Raw genomic sequence first — 14,466 nt, 5'->3', positions numbered from 1 at the left:
TGTTTTGCAAAGAAGATATTTAATAATATAAAAAGCTAGTGTTACAGTGTTCATTCATTTTTTACTACCGATCACTACACACACAACGTTCTTATTATTGCATAATGTAAAGCTACACTTACTCCCAGCTGACATGAGGGCCATAACGACAATGTTTGACTTTCATTTTGTATACCGCAACGTTTCATTGGCTAGCCTGAAAAATAGAGTCACCATCCCTTTGAATTGAGTGAAATGTGTAACTATTATTCACTGCATAACTTTGACAGTAAGGTTTTCCATAAAAAGGAGAAAATAGTGTGAAAGAGTTATGTGAAAAGCTACTTTTTACTAAACCCCTACCGAGTGATATCTAAATAAGCATTCCCTGTGAAAAGTATATTGCTTATGAGACACTTTTTAACAGCGTTTTTAAGTAAGTTTGCTTTAGTAATCTCTTTGCGCCGTTTGTGTTACGCTGTTCATCCTCACTGTGTGTCTCCCCCCACCACTATTTAATGTAACAAAGAACCGTATACTAGGAGAAAAGTCTCTTCTTTGAAAAATTATTTGTACGTGTGTTATATTAAATATCTGCTAACGAATGGTTAATACTGGCTGCGACTAGTTGCTGCCATAACGTAATTTTAGAAACTATTATTTTCCTGTTCCTCTCCTTTAGAGCCTCTGAGGATTCCTCATCAGATGGGGGGAATTTATAGGAATTAATTTTTGCAGCAAGTGAAACTAGTCCCTGGCTTCGTGACGATGTTATTGTAATTCCGTAATTTATGAACAGTTTAAAAACATCCATTTCACATAAGTGCCGAAAATACTGTATTTATATGCGTGTGATTTAAGAACTAGGATACAAACATTCATCTGAAGCACTTAGCGACATTACAAGCCATTCACTAATTTAACACAGTGGCAGTGATCGTCAGCCAGAAGGCTGGAACAAATACGCTGAAGAGACAAAGAAACTGGTACACCTGACTAATGCTGTGTAGGGCCCCCGCGAGCACGCAGAAGTGCTGCAACACGACGTTGCAGGGACTCGACTTATCTCTGAAGTACTGCTGGAGGAAACTGACACCATGACTCCCGTAGGGCTGTCCATAAATCAGTAAGAGTATGAGATGGTGAAGATCTGTTCTGAAGAGCACGTTGCAAGACATTCCATATATGCTCAATAATATTCATGTCTTTGGAGTTGGTGGCCAGCGGAAGTGTTTAAACCCAGAAGACTGTTTCTGGAGTCACTCTGCAGCAATTCTGGAATTTCCCAATCCGATGGAACGCACAATGGACATGAATGGATGCTGGTGGTCAGAAACGATGCTTACGTACGTGTCATCTGTCAGAGTCGTATCTAGCCATATCAGAGGCACACTCCACACACCATTACATAGCCTCCACCTGCTTGAACCGTCCCCTGTTGAGATGCAGGGCCCATGGATTAATGAGATTGTCTCTGTATCTGTACACGTCCATCCAGTCAGTACAATTTGAAACGAGACTCATCCGACCAGGAAACATGTTTCCAGTCATGAAGAGTCCAATGCTGCTGTTGACGGGCCTAGGCGAAGCACATGCTTTGTGTCATGCAGTCATCAAGGGTGCACGAGTGCGCCTTCTGCTTCGAAAGCCAATATCGATGACGTTTAGTTGATTGGTTCGCACGCTGACACTTGTTGATGGCCGAGTTTTGAAATATGCAGCAATCTGCGTAAGGGTTGCACCTCTGCCACTTTGAGCGATTCTCTTCAGTCGCCTTTGGTCTCGTTCTTGCAGGATCTTTTCCCGGCCGCAGTGATGCCGGAGAGTTGATATTTTACCGGAGTCCTTATATTCACGATACACTCGTGAAATGCGCGTGCGAGAAAGTTATCTCTTTATCGCTACTCGGACACGCTGTACCCCATCGCTCGTGGCGCCGACTATGGCACCACGTTCAGACTCACTTAAATCTTGATAACTTGCAATTGAAGCAGGTGAACCCGATCTACCAACTGTGCCAGACACTTGTGTTGTCACACGCGTTGCCGACAGCATCGCCGTATTCTACCTGTTTATATAGCCTTGTATTTGAATACGCATGCCCAGACCAGTTTCTTTAGTGCTTCAAAGTACATGTCCCGCAGCTTAATGTTTACGTTGATACACTGCCAGTTATAAAAGAAAATAATTAGAAACATGTGAAATAATAAAGACATTTGAAAATTAACTGTTAGGCTAACCACAAACAATGTAAAATCAGTAGGTACACGCAGTGGTGATTCCTTTTTACAATCATTCTGACATTCTAATGGTGAAAAGCGCAAAAAACTAGCATTGCACCTTTTGAGTGGTTGGGCCAGAATTTTAACTTTCAAATTCAGCACAGTCATTCAGTATATGGTCCTCCATCTCTGGCGAGAGGAATGAGCGGGGTCTTCCCTTGTTCACCTTTAGGGACGCGAGAGAACCTGTGTGCCAAAGACGTTATAAAATACGGCTGAACAGCTTACTTGGTGGTAGTCTTAGTCATATCCACGACATCTTTCATCCTCCCCTATAAACAACTGTTCCGGACCTATATTTATTCGGCTTGGATGTCTTGTTTCGATGACTACTATTATCCCTCGAAATATTCGACACTTTCTTTCACACCCCGTACTTGGCACATACATGCAAACATTTGAAATGCGATTTCTAAGAAGAGTTGCAGGTGTAATAATAGTTGAATGATGGGAAACGAAGATATCAGAACTCTATATACAACTATGCAAAAAGACATAATACTGTTGCAATTACGGAACAACAAATCCCAGTGGCAACAAAGGGGGAAAAACAGACTACTTTGAACGGAACAGTTGTTAGACTCGGTCCATGAATAATGATAATCACCACCTTTGGTATTTAGAAGCATTACTTTTACACAACATCCACATTGTTATTGCACAGTAACATACGTTTATGTATTGGTCCGAATCGTCAACGTCAACACCACATCACGACCACCACCAGCATCACCAGCACCATCAGCCCTTTGACATCCATTGCTGGATAAAGGTCTCCTGATGAAACTTTTTTTTTGTCCTCAGTCGTCTGACTCGTTTGGTGAGGCCCGCCAGGAATTCCTCTCCTGTGCCGACCTTTGCATCAAAGGGCAGCAATTGCAGGCGACGTCCTCAGTTATTTGTTGGACGTACTCCAAGCTCTGTCTTCCCCTGCTATTTTTGCGCTCTACGGCTTCCTCGAGAACCATTGATATTATTACTTGATGTCTTAATAAAAGTCCTATCATCCTGCCATTTCTTCTTGTCGACGTTTTCCACAAATTCATCTCAATTTCGATTCTGTGGAGACCTTACTTCTCATCTTATCGGTCCACCAAATTATGTACATCCTTCTATAACACCACACCTCAAACGCTTCTATTCTCTTCTTCTTCGGCTTTCCCTTAGGCCATAGTTCACTTCCTTACAGCTGTTTCAAACGAACATTCTCAGAAATTTATTTCTTAAATTAAAGTGGATGTTTAGTACTAATTGACCTCTTTCGCTTGGAATGCCCACTTTGCCTATGCTAGTCTGCTCCTCCTTTCTTCCTCGCTTCATCCATTGTGTAGAATTTTTTTCTACGATAGCAAACTTTCTTTGCCATGTCAACTTGGTGGTTCCCAAGTTCGATGTCAAAATTTATCACTAATCTCATTTCTGCCATTCCGTATTACTTCTTTCTTCGGTTTATCAGCAAACCACATTGTGTGCTCGTTGGACTGTTCGTTCCTGCGCTTCTTCCTCTCTTTTGCTCATCTGGACAGTAATTCATCGGCGAACCTCATGATTGATATTTCACCTTGAACTTATCTTAGTATTGATCTTTCTTTCATTTCCATCATTGCTTCTTCCATGTATATATGAGCAGCAGGGGGGAAAGACTGCAGCCCTATTTTACACCCTTTTTAATGCGAGCACTGCATTCTAGGTCTTCCATCCTTATTATTACCTCTTAGTTCTTGTAAATATCGTATATTGTCTGACTTTTCCTATTTTCCTGGCAATATCTCACCATTTTATACTTTCTAACGCATATTTCAAGTCGACATATCCTCTGAATGTCCCTTGATTTTTCTAGTCTTGCTTCCATTATCAAGTGTAACGTCAGACCCACCTCTCCAGAGGATTTACCTTTTATAAGGTCAAACTAACCGTCATCTAACAGATTTTCAATTTTATTTTCTATTCTTCTATACACTATTCTTGCTAGCACCTTGGATGCGCGAGCTGTTAACCTGATTGTATGATAGTTCTCGCACTTCTCTGTCGTTGCTATCTTCGGGATAGTGTGGATGATATTATTCCGATAGGCTGATTACTCGTATGGTTGCCACCATCCTTCAATGATTTTAGAATTTCTGTAGTAATGGTATCGAAACATTGCGCTATATTTGATCACAAGTGTTCCAAAGCTCTGCTAAACACGCACGCTAATATTTCATCTCCTACATCTTCCACATCAACTCCCATTTCTTCTTCTATCACGTCATCAGATAGTTCCTTCCCCTTTCCGTAGCCATTTCGCCTTGGCTTTGCTGCACTTCCTGCTTATTTCATTGCTAACAAGCTTACAATGTAGTATTCGCAACTTTTTTGGAACATCTTTTTAGTCCCTTCTCTCGTCGAACAATCGAAGCGCTGAGCACCGTGAAGATGTAACGCCCGGTGTCCTTGATTTTGATTTTAACAAGTATGCATGCTCCTGACATCTGTCGATCTCATGGTTATCTATGCTGTAGGCCCACATTGTATATATGAACATTCAAGGCAAAGTGTCTCACCGATTTCTCTGGTACTAGTTTTCACATTGTTCCAAAGCACAGAGCATAATTTTGTTTCTTTGTTCTGCGTAATTGTTATCTGGGCTGCCAACATAATTTAGTGTCTACATCATTTATGTAGTAGTAGTATTAGTAGTAGTAGTAGTACTTCGTAATCGGAGGTATATTGGTAGTTTTAGTTGAAACTCAAACCACAGAACGTGCTTAATGAAAATGATGGTAACAAAGACCACGAAGCGCTGGAGCAAGTCATCACAAATATATGCGTGGTGCACTTAGTATGTGTTCCTTATATTCTGAAAAAAGAAACACTATTGTCACTGGGAGACATATGGAAATTTTGTGAATTAACATTAATAATAAATACAGGTACTGATAACCAGAAGGGCCTAAAGCACACCATCGTCGGGCCCAAATGGAAGGAATGTCAGAGAAAGCTATTACACAGATGTTAGTGAATGTTCGCGTGTGCAGTGTGGGTCTACAGCACAGATAAACCGAACTCACCATAAGATCAAAATACGTCAGGAGTATGTGTGCAAGCCACAATCTCAAAATCAACAATGGTGTGCATTAGGCCCTTATGTGTCTCAGCGCTTCATATAATCCTAAATACTAATTAATATTTTATATCAAAGTGGCTATATTATTTTTTATATGAAATATAGGAAATTGTGGCTTGGTTTTAAAAAAAGTCTAACCTATGAGACGGGCGCTTTTTCTTCAAATTTGATTTTCACAAATATCTATTTTTCTCGAAACTCTGTGTTCTTGTTTTGGGCCCTTATGGTTCTCAGTGCCTCAGATGAACTATTTCTTCTGTTACCCAAGGATTCTTCGCAACTACCTTCTTCGTACCCTTTTTTCTGTCAATTTTCTGTGACACCAGTTTTTAGAGGTGTCTGTTCCTCGTCGACTGTATTTTTTTGGTATTCGTTACAGCATTATCTACAGCCAACTTCGTTCCGTGCTTTAGTATCCCACTTCTCTCCACATCGATACTTTTGGACAATTCTCTTATATTTCAGTTTGTTTTTCAACGATATTAAATAGTAATCTGTAGCTACAGCTGCTCGTGAGTACTCCTTTTAATCCATTTTCCGATTTCGGAATATACGTTTATGTATTAACTCAGTTACTAGTATTACATTTATGGCAAATCATTATCGTTATATGGTCAAATCTTCATCATCATCATCTTTTTCTTCTGCTTCGTCATGACCACCACCATCCCTTTGACATCCAAGGCCGGATAAAGGTCTCCTCATGCTTTACGGTTCTCATCTATACGCATTCCTGTTGCCTTTTCATCTTTTCTGATAGTATTTACGTACCTTCTTGGTCTTTTCTTATGTAAAGGACTCCGGTAAAGAACTTGTAGACCAAATGTCTAGCCACGTCCATTCCATTTTTATTACTGTCGTAAATACACTACCCGTCAGAAGATGTAGACACCCCTTTGTAACACAAAATTCACCATTAGCTATAACAAGAGGCGGACCTGTCACTACAAAAGGAGGCAGGGAGTATTGTTAATAGAGAATCAGCAAAGCACAATAGGTGGGTCAGAAGAGCTCAGTGACTTCGAAGATACTCTAGTGAGGGTAATCCATTCGTGTAACATATCAATCAGGGACATTTCACCCCAGCTGTAGGTGACCAACGCAAGTGTTGGTGATTTGATTGTCAAGGAAAAACCATAGCTAAACAAAGACCAGGCAGATCCCATGTATTGACAGACAGGGACTGCCCAGCATTGCGGAGGGCGATTGCTAAAGGTCGCATGAAATCAGCAGACGGAATCACTCGTGAGTTCCAAAGAGTTACCAGCAGTCTGGTCAGCACACTGACTGTGCTTATTGTTTTGATAAAATGGCCTACAGTGGTCAAACAACTCCTCATAAGGCACACATTTCTGTAGTCGATGATAAGCGACACTTGAGGTGGTGTAAAGGGCGACGCCATTGGACAGTGAATGACAGGTAACAAGTGTTTTTGTGAAATGAATCACGATATACCGTGTGGCAATCCGATGGAAGGGTTTGGGTTTGGCCAATACCTGGAGAACACTATCTGGCATCATGTGTAGAGCAAACAGTGAAGTTTGCATGGGGGGCGGGGGCTGCTTTTCATGGTTAGGGCGTGATCCGCTTGTTGCTCTGAAGGAAGCGCAAAATGGGGAATGATATCATCACATTTTACGTACAAAAGAGGAAGCGTTCGGAGACGATGATTGTATCAGGACAACAATGCACTCTGTTACAATGCAGCGTCTGTGTGGCAGTCGTTTGTGGACAATAACATTTCAGAAATGGTTGATCTGCCCAGAATCCCGGCCTGAACGGAACGGAAGAACTGTGAATGAGTTGGAAAGTCAATTTCGCTCTAGATTCCGGCTTTCCAACATCACTAGCTTCTCTAGTTTCGGTTCTCGTTGATTTTACTAGTAATAAAATTTCACACAGGGGAACAAACATCCTACTTCTCTTCCGTTTCCTTTGCTTCCTGTTCCTTGGCCTCGGGAAAATACAAGAACGTGTTTAAAATTACAATATCCTTTCCAAATATATTTAATTCTAATGAACTAGCTCTCCCTTACCGCATCTTTTCCGTCTAACCTCTGATGTCATGTAATAAGAAATAGTACCAATGTCCATTGATCAAACTCACTGCACAAGTGCGCATAGGGCACCGCTTTTCTGCCCATTTATTCTGTTCGCCAGAAATCTCAGAGATCCAACCAGATTCTAATCAATCTGTTGATCTTCTGGTGTAAGCAGTGGCTCCTCGAAATCCATCAAATACCCAACCCTTATTTGCAGGACGAAACAAACACAACTTCAGTCTCCATAACTTTTATTTTACTATGTACAATCTCAGCTGTAAGCGAACATGAAAACACCACCTAATATCTGAATTATATATACGCCTTTTAACCGTACAAACTTTTTAATTTTTTTACTGTAATTATTTCTGCCCTAAGCCATTATCAAGTACGACAATGTTGGTTATAATTAGAGCTTGTTAAGTGATGTCACCGTCACGATCTATTGAACTGGGTGTCCTAGAGTGTAGATAAAGTCACCGAAATGAAGGGCAGACAGGTAACAAACGTATTTTCAAACCATAAAACAAGTGAGCCACAGAATGGACATTAACACGGTAGTTACATGTGTGAATTCCGTGAATATAATAATCTCAAGTAAGAGGAAGAGGGGAATTTATATACAGGCCAAAGAAAGTCAACATACGACACCACTTTCATACTACAAAAAGCACTGCAGCATTTTAAGGAAAGTCATGGGAAGGTCCAGAAATATGCAAGTGCTAATAAAAATAAACAATGGAGATGCAAAGATTAAAACTACATCAGGCATTGTCAAACGAGAGACAGGACAACCAGTCAGTGTAAAAGATACCATAACAGTTAAACTAAATGACAATGTTGTGACTGATAATTCACAAGCTGTAAGTACTTTCAACAATGAGGTTCTAAATACAGCAACTCCAAGTAGCACCATCGACACTCACTGAAATTAACAGAATTCTTAAAATTCTAAAAGACGAAATATAATGTGATGCTGATGCCATTCTGAAAAGTTGTTCCAACTTCATAAGTAATGATCTTAGTGAACTATGCAGTGCAACACTGTCACCGGAAATTTTTAAAAAGCAATCACACTTTATTCAGTCCTGTACAACAAACAGAACCATACTAACAAGTCATATAGCACATTAACAGCAGTCAGTAAGTAGGGTACAATGCTCCTAACGTTTGAGCGTACATATTGATGAAAATTTGAACTGGAAGAAGCGAATCTTGTAAACAAATCAATCAACCTCCTTACATATTTTGGATATTTCCACTGCTGCTTTCAACTAAACGTGGTTGAAGCGTTGAACATCACTTAATTTCTAAGTATACAATTTGGTAACGTCAGGTAAGCTAGAGGGTAATAGAGGAGCGACACTATTAATAAAGAACACCATCAATTATGGATAAAGAAAATGAAATTTAGTGTTTAAATGACTCAAGTGAAGTAGCTGCATAAATAGAAACCCCAGAGAGAAACTACGGAATTATGTCCATATTCAAATATTCTACCGAAGAAGGAAGGGACATTAGGGTTTAACGTGTTGTCGACATCGAGGTCATTAGAGACGGAGCACAAGCGCGAAGTGGATCAAGGATGGGGAAGGAAGTCTGCAGTGTCTTTTTCAAAGGAACCATCCCAGCATTCGCCTGGACAGATTTAGGGAAATCGCGGAAAATAGAATCTGGATTGCCGGACGCGGGTTTGAACCTTCGTGCTCCTGAATGTGAGTCCATTGTACTAACCAACACGCTCGATAAACCCCTAAGATCATGACCAGTAGCAATATCTGGCATCAACTGTTCATTAAACTCTATCGACAGTTCGCTATATATGGAGACTTTTAATTCTCATTACAGCAATTGTAGTATTGCTATAAACGACCCAGAAACGTGTTGTCTTTGTAATGTAACTGGAGATCTAAATTTGCTTATTCTGAATGTCGGCTTTATAACAATTATAATCGCTTTCAATTGACTCCCTACTAGTGTCACCCGACCTTCACAAAATTTGTAAATTGAAGGTCTTATGATGTTCCATGCGATCATACCATATCCCCACTAAAATAGTATTTGGCATCGAGATGAGTATGGGAAATAGATATTATTTGAACAGTCCATGGAAAATACTGAATCTCTGGGGAAGAAATAACCAAAAGTAATACAGGAAGTACTCTGGAAACAAACACTTGTATGGACACCAAAGTAGCTTACGTCTTTCTTATGCGGGAAGAAATGTAATATTCTAGCGGAAAACAGTTGTATTCTGTGAAACCGCCAGTTTTCCATTGGGACTGACTGCTTCAAATCATTGGGAAAACGAACGTTATCCTAGCCATATATCTTAGGGAACAAGTGCTAGAGCGACTCCTGGAAGTGAGAACACTAAACACAGACACTAGGAGACTTAACGAGGAAACAATAAAGGTGCGGTTCACCTACTGTAATAGCTTGAATAAGTACTACAGCATTTCAGAGACCTAGAGGACTGATCGATCTCTAAAATACATAGTTCTGCAGTAGTGGGTCCAGTATGATTAGAAGAATTCGTGACAAAAGTAGCTTCTCCGTCTTATTCTAACGTCCCATAGCTTTTCCACACTAAACAGGTTAGAATGATCCTCTATTAGCTTGAATCACTTGACATTTCATTGGCTTAGGATATCTTCCAAGACCACGAGTTCCTATACCAAAGTTGCTGTATTCCGACTCTTCTATCTGCTCCTTCAGCTTGTGGGCAACAATTAAAATCACTCTGTATACGAAAGCTTACTTTATAATCGAATATATTAATTACCCAAGAAAAATTCATAGCGGATGTTCTTGACAAATTCTCTACACTACTGAGAAATGAATACCAGATATGTCGTCCAAACGTTTCCAAAACATGTAGATTTATTTACTCGACAAAACTGATATATTTACAGCATATCAAACAATTTTCACAAGGCAGGCAACAACGCATTTTTAATTTATTCTTTGTCTCTTATTTTCTTTGTAATTGCAACTTTCAAATAAAGTAGAAAATAATTTTTCTCGATAAATAGATCTCGATTTTTGACTGTTGAAAGAATTTTCTTGAGAAACGTGTATCCATGCACGTCTTATTTTTCTACAATGTAGCCTTTTCTTTATTCAGATGTTGTAAAACGTAAATACTCTCTCGCTTTCGAGTATTTCGTCTCTCTTGTGGAAGAACGCTTCTAGATTTAGCCTACATCTATAATCTGGAAGCCACATTACGGTGTGTGGTGGAGGGTACCTTGTGAACCAGTGTCACTGCCTCCTTTTCCTGTTCCAGTCGCATATGGTTCGCGGCAACGACGATTGCTGGTAACCCACTGTATGTACTTGGATCTCTCTAATTTCATCGTAATGATTTTTTACGAGATAAACTTTGCAGGAGTCAATATATTGTCTGACTGTTCTAGGAACGTAGGCTCTCCGAATTTGAAGGGTAGACCTTGCCGTGAGGCAGAGCGCCTCTGCCATTGGAACTGACTGTCTATATCCGTGACGCTTTAGTGATTACTAAATGAATCTGAAGCGAAACTTGCTACGCTTCTTTGGATTTCCTCTATTTACTGTATTAATTAAAACTGGTACGGATCCCAAACTCACGACCAGCATGCAAGTACTGGCCGAACGACTGCTTTGTAAGCCACTTTCTTTGTTGATGGGCCATATTTCCTAAAGATTCTTCCACAACATCTCAGTGTGGCCTCTGACTTTCCCGCGATTAATTTTATGTAGTCGTTCCCCTTCAGATCGCCCCGTTTGCAAGCGTCTAGATATTTAATACAAGAAGCTGCTTCCATTGATTCTTCTGCAATGGTGTAACATAGAATAAGGGGCCTCCATATGTATACTGTGTATTGAACAGAGGACCTAGAAACGACGGAGAGGCTTCGTTACCCCCGTAGCCCTCAGTGGTTGACAACCCCACTGTACAACAGGCTACAGTCCCCCAAGGTTACTCTGTAGTTGGGTCCGAGTAAATATGGTATACACGTACGTGGAGAAAGTGTATGAGCAGTAATCGCTGACATAGTGTAACTGAGGCGGAATAAGGGGAACCAGCCCACATTCGCCGAGGCACATGGAAAACCGCCTTAAAAACCATCCACAGGCTGGCCTGCACACCGGACCTCACCACCAATCCGTCGGGCGGATTCGTGATGGGGACCGGCACGCCTTCACGCACGGAAAGCAGCGCGTTACACCGCGTGGCTAGCCAGGTGGTCTGTTTCTATGTTCTCACAGTAAGTTACATTTATCTATGTCGAAGTTCCCATTCCCGTCACCAAGCGTCGACCTTCTGCAGTTATTGCTGGATTTCGGTACAGGTTTCCAGTGTGTACAGTTTTCCGTGTGTGCAAGAGCATCATCCGTGAAAAGTTTTCCGACATTATCTACTGGGTCATTAATATACCGGATGATTCAAAAAGAAAGAACAGACTTCAGCTGATCTTACAGACAAACTGTAAAACATAAAACTCTTTCACATGGCTTCTAGACCACAAGAGAAATCATTCTGTGTATTGGAATGAGCGTCAAGTCAAGCCATTGTTCAGTTGCAACGTGCATTCCGCCAACGATTCAGTAATAAGCTGCCTCTGTACAAGCTGATTTACTACTGGCGTACGAAAGTCTTAGAAGTTGGTTGCAAATGTAGAGGGAAGAGCACAAGTCAGCCAAGCATATACGTTGAACATGTGGGGCGTATCCGCGATGCGTTCACACGGAGCCCCCTTAAGTCCGCCGGCCGAAGTGGCCGAGCGGTTCTAGGCGCTACAATCTGGAATCGCGCGGCCGCTACGGTCGCAGGTTCAAATCCTGCCTCGGGCATGAATGTGTATGATGTCCTTAGGTTAGTTAGGTTTACGTAGTTCTAAGTTCTTGGGGACTAATGACCAACGAAGTCAAGTTCCATAGTGCTCAGAGACATTTGACCCATTTTGAACCTCGTAAGTCCACAAGGCGGGCAGGTCAGGAACTTCAGCTACTTCAAACAACAGTGTGGCATGTTCTGAAAGGACACCTGCGTAAGAAAACTTACAAGGTGCAGTTACTGCAGCAACTGCGTCCCGGAGACCATAACAGATGACACGAATTTTGCGTCTCATATGACAGAGAACACTTTTTCCGAACAACTCATTTTTTTCTGACAAATCGACGTTTTATCTATCGGGTAACGTACACCACCATAATGTAATAATTTGGGGGTGACACAAAATCCTGGCGTCATCATCGAACATGTAAGAGACTCGCCGAAACTGAATGTTGTTCCATTTCTGATCACAGAGTTTACGGACCTTTCTTTTTTGCGGAGGAAACTGACAGGAATGTCATACCTAGGCATGCTGCCATATTGGTTATTTCCTCTACCACACGATGATTTCAATTATTTATTTTCATGCATACGGCTCCCCGTTTCCTTTTCACTTTGAGATGCGGCGTGATCTTAACAACAACATCCCACCACGATGGATTGGAAGAGGTGTAGGATAAGATCTTGTTCATTGCTTTCGGCCTCGCAGGTCACCAGAGCTCACACCTTGCGACTTTTTTTCTGTAGGGATTCATAAATAACTGCTCTTCAAAAGCTGAGAAGTCAAACTGTTCAAGCTGTCTAGTCAGTAAACAGGAACCTGTCAAGTCATGTGTGAAATGAGCAAAACGTGGACCTCATATTAAGTGTTTGGATAAGCACGAACATAAAACTTTCAAACTTCCCCTACGGGGTGACATTATTTTTTCGAATCGTCCTCTATGTCGTCTGCAGCGTACTCAAGATTTTAGAATTCTACGCTGGGCACATTCAACTGATAATTGACATCACTGATCCATTGGCGAAGTGACTGGCGGCTGATTTACACGCAAGCACGTGATACGCACCCATAATGAGTACTCGATTTTGACCAGAAAGTCGCTCTTGTACGACGTTCTTAAACCGAAGGACTGTTTGTGACACACTGGCGCTCCGCCAGAGGATGAGAAGACAATGAATCTGTTCCGAAATGCTGCGATACCGCTTCGAAATGACACGGCATGAGAATCGAGAAAATTTTTATTGCATTCACATCTCAACTGGTCGAAGAAGATTCAGCAGTCAGTCACAACTTCTGTTTATTGTATCAGATGTATATTTCGATCACTCAACGACCATCTTCAGTGTTACAGGCAATACGCTAACCAACTAAACTGGAATCGTGTACATGTTAACACCAAAGTACAATTATACAATTTTCGCATATAAATGGATGGTACATATCAGCGGGCAAAATTAACACAGTTCATCCGTTATTTGGCGTTGTCCATCTTGGACTAGACACGTCAAGAGTTTAAACTGCACTTGAGCTGCTGTTTATTGATATCTCACAGATGGCCTCAGTGACGTCAATCAGGCAAGTACATATTTTTTAAATGGGACGCTATACTTTTTTATCATAATTCTAACGATCTGGAAAAGACACGTATAGTGATGTAACGCTTGTTGCTAATGTGATTCAAAGTTTGCTTAAAAGAGGGCGGATGAGGATTTACCTACCTAGCGAAGACCGTGCATGCTGCATATAGCACGGCAACTGGCCTGCGAGTAGCGCGAGGCGTGTTTACAGTCTGCAGCTGCTTCCGACCGACTCAACCTTCAATCGTACAATATTTCCCAGCGTCCTTTAAGCGAAGTTTGAATCACAACAGCAACATGCGTTACATTACCTTACGTGTCTTTTCCAGAGCGTACGAATGATTGCAAAAAAAGTACAGCGTCCAACTTAAAAAACATATACTTGCCTCATTATCTCGGTCAATATAAATGTTCTGATTATTGTGCATTTACCAAAGTATGTGCCGCATAGTCAGGTATGACTCGCCGAACACCGTTTGTCGATACGTGCAATCGCCATCGGAATAATGAGGGTGTTACGTCTTACGCGACTCACCCTATATGCACTTCGGCAAAATGCACTTTTATCGGGGGAAAACTGAAGCGCTAAAGCAGTGGGTGATTTTAAATCGGTAAAAATTCTTTAGAATCTAACTGGTAATAATGTGAACTACTTCATGT

Source organism: Schistocerca gregaria, chromosome 2, assembly GCF_023897955.1.
Source record: "Schistocerca gregaria isolate iqSchGreg1 chromosome 2, iqSchGreg1.2, whole genome shotgun sequence".
In the NCBI taxonomy this organism is placed as follows: domain Eukaryota; kingdom Metazoa; phylum Arthropoda; class Insecta; order Orthoptera; family Acrididae; genus Schistocerca; species Schistocerca gregaria.
Note: the sequence above shows the minus strand (reverse complement) of the source record.